Genomic DNA, 3,405 nt, shown 5'->3' with positions numbered 1-3,405 from the left:
ACCACTGGGCTTAGCTGAGTTCACAAATCAGTTGTAGTCTGCAGCTTCCCTGTCACTTCTTTGACTCTCCTCTCCTGGTGAGTTTTGTTTCCTGGCAGTAATTAAAATCTTCTGCCACTGCCATAGCTCCTGCTGCTACTGGAACTGCCATAGCCACCTTGGTTTCATGGTTTGGCAAAGTATTGGCATCCACCACCATAGGGACCAGAGCTTCTGCCTCCAAAGTTTCCTCCCTTTATGGGTCCAAAATTTGAAGACCGATCGTTGTAATTGCCAAAATCATTGTAGCTTCCACCACCTCCAAAATTGCTTCCATCATTATCACATCCTCTATAACCATTGCCACTGCCACCATATCTACCACCACCATGTCTGCCACCAAAGCCACCACAACCACTGAAGTTTCCTCCATGACCAAAGTTGTCATTCTCACCAAAACCACCTCCAATGCCACCACCAAAGTTTGCAGAACCACTTCGACCTCTTTAGCTGGATGAAGCACTAACCATTTTTTGCTTTGACAGGGCTTTCCTAAAGTCACAGTTGTGGCCATTCACAGTATGGTATTTCTGAATGACAATCCTATCCATGGAGTCATGGTCATCAAAAGTTACAAAGGCAAAGCCCCTGTTCTTGCCACTACCTCGGTCAGTCATGATTTCAATCACTTCAATTTTTCCATACTGTTCAATATAATCTCTTAGTTTATGTTCTTCAGTGTCTTCTTTAACATCTTTATCACAGTTAAGTGGGCACCTGTTCTTTGAGAATCTTCTCTTGAGACAGCTCTCTTTGGTTCCACAACTCTTCCATCCACCTTGGGTGGCCTTGCATTGATGGCTGCATCCACCTTTTCCATAGTGGCATATGTGACAAACCCAAAGTCCCTGGAGTGCTTGGTGTTTGGATCTTTCTTACTGCACAGTCCGTGAGCGTTCCCTATTGCTCAAAATGGCTCCTCAGGCTCTCATCAGTTGTTTCAAAGCTCAATCCTCCTGGCCGGGTGCAGTGGCTCATGCTTGTAATCCTAGTACTCTGGGAGGCCAGCCTGGCCAACATAGTAAAACCCTGTCTGTACTAAAAACACACACACTCACACAATTAGCTGGGCGTGGTGGTGCACACCTGTAGTCCCAGCTACTCGGGAGGTTGAGGCAGGAGAATCACTTGAACCCAGGAGGCGGAGGTTGCAGCGAGCCCAGATTGTGCCACTGCACTCCTCCAGCCTGAGTGACAGAAGAAGACTCGTCTCAAAAAAAAAAAAAAAAAAAAAAAAAAAAGCTCAACCCTCCAATGACAACGAAAAGCTTCAGCAGTTGTTCAGGCTCTTTAGGAGACTGTGACTTAGATATGATGGCAGTGGGAAGAGAGACATTTAACAGTGTTTTCTCAGCAGTGTCCATGGTCAGAAAAGGCCAGGTTTACTTTTATTATCTGAATAGTATGGTTGTCTTATTTTATTTATTTATTTATTTTTTAGTACTCATTGTTTAGTACAAGAATAAGAATTTTAGCTATTAACATAGAGTGAAAATCTCCTTGTGAGCTTTATTTGTTAAGATACTGTCAATCATTGAAATATGAATGGATTTTTACTGTTTTGGGATAAAATGCTTCAATAATTAATAATTTGTGAAAAACTTTACATTTTATGTAATATTAAGATTAAAATTGAATTTAATATAAGGAAGTTAATATAAACATAAGAGTTCTTTAGATTGCTGTATAGGAAGAACATATACTTTTATTCTCAACAAATATAAATATTTACATTAGAATAAAATGAAGAATAATAAAGTTGTAATTACATCTTAATACTTCATTTCTAGAATATTTAAAAATACCTTCAAAAACTATTTTCTATCTTAGCCTTGAGTCTTTAAAAAAATTTCTATATGATAACTTTTTTCATTTTGTCAAAATAATTTAAAAGCAAAATGTCTATTTTGTCACATTAAACTTTCACAAGGGGGAAACGTTCCAAAATTTTGTATTATATCATGATAAATCTTTGTGTATGCAAGTATAATAAAATCTTTGAAGAAAAGGAAATGTTTAGAAGCAATGAAGTCCATCTAAGTTAAAAGTGGGCATCCATTTTTTGGCCCAACTCTGCAGTAGAGTGACTGAAGAAAAATCTAGTAAATGATATTGATACACAATAATATCAACCTTTGAAATTTTGACTAGTAAAGTTTTGATTACAACACAATTCTTATAGTAATATATTGATATAAAATATAACACATTAAATACAATGCTAATAATAATTAGTTTTTCAATAAAATTCTTAAACTTTTACATCCTGACATTTTATTCACAGCAAAGGGGTGCTACAGTGTAGCTTTGGCCATGACCTCAGACAAGTACTAATTTCATAGTCATTCATTCAGCATTTGCATGAATTATAACTTCAGTAAACAGTTTAAAAATTATCTTTTATTATGATAAATGACTCGAGTATAATTTGATCCTTATTACAACATCCCATTTTGTGAATTATTGTTATTCATCATTTTAGTTCCATTTTGTTTCTACATCTCAAAATTTAGTAATTATTAACTAATATTTTAACAGATTCTTTAACAAATATATTATTAGTTTTGTAGAGACAGGGTCTTACCATGTTGCTCAGGCTGGTCACCAACTCCTGGCCTTAAGTGATCCACCCACCTCACCCTCTGAAACTGTGGGAATTAAAGGCATGAACCACTGTGCCCGGCCTATATAGATTCTGTGGCTGAATCATAATGAAAGAGAAAATTGATGGAAAAAGAAAAGTTTAGAAAGAAAAGAAATTATAGATAATCATATTGATGAACATAGTGGTCTAATACGCCTAAGACTTCATATGACTAGGGAGAATTCTCTACCAATGAACTATGCATCCTCAATGGTACTGTCATAACTAAATTTCTGCTATGGACTGAATGTTTGTGTCCCCCTCAAATTCATATGTGGAAGCCTCTCTCTCTCTTTCTCTCTCTCTCTTTCTCTCCCCTTCTCTCTCCCTTTGTCTCTGTCTCTTTCTCTCTCTCTCTCTCCCCACAGTATGTGAGGATAAAGCAAGAGGACAGTAGGCTGCAAATCAAGAAGGGAGGCCTCACCAGACACTGAATCAGCTGGAACCTTGATTTTGGGTTTCCCAGCCTTCAGAATTGTGAGAAATAAATGTTTGTTGTTTAAGTCAACAAACATTATATAGTTATAGTAGTCCAAACTGTCTAAAACAATTTCCTAGGCTTCTATGTAGCTAGGATGGCAGGCATGTGCCCTAAGCTTTGCCAATCAGATGTATTTCTTCTTTCAGAAGAAACATGTATATAAACAAGGGGGGAAAACTCCAAAATTATGTATTATATCATGATACATCTTTATGCAAGTATAATAAAGTCTATAAAGAAA

At 36.8% G+C, this 3,405-nt stretch overlaps 1 pseudogene; it reads right to left on the bottom strand.

The window, feature by feature from the left end:
* LOC126953339 (heterogeneous nuclear ribonucleoprotein A1-like 3) overlaps window positions 1–3,405 on the bottom strand; it is a 5,445-nt pseudogene continuing 2,040 nt past the window's right edge.

Source organism: Macaca thibetana, chromosome 4 (assembly GCF_024542745.1).
Source record: "Macaca thibetana thibetana isolate TM-01 chromosome 4, ASM2454274v1, whole genome shotgun sequence".
Taxonomy (NCBI): Eukaryota; Metazoa; Chordata; class Mammalia; order Primates; family Cercopithecidae; genus Macaca; species Macaca thibetana.
The sequence above is the reverse complement of the archived record's forward strand: the minus strand, read 5'-3'. Positions and strand labels throughout refer to the sequence as shown.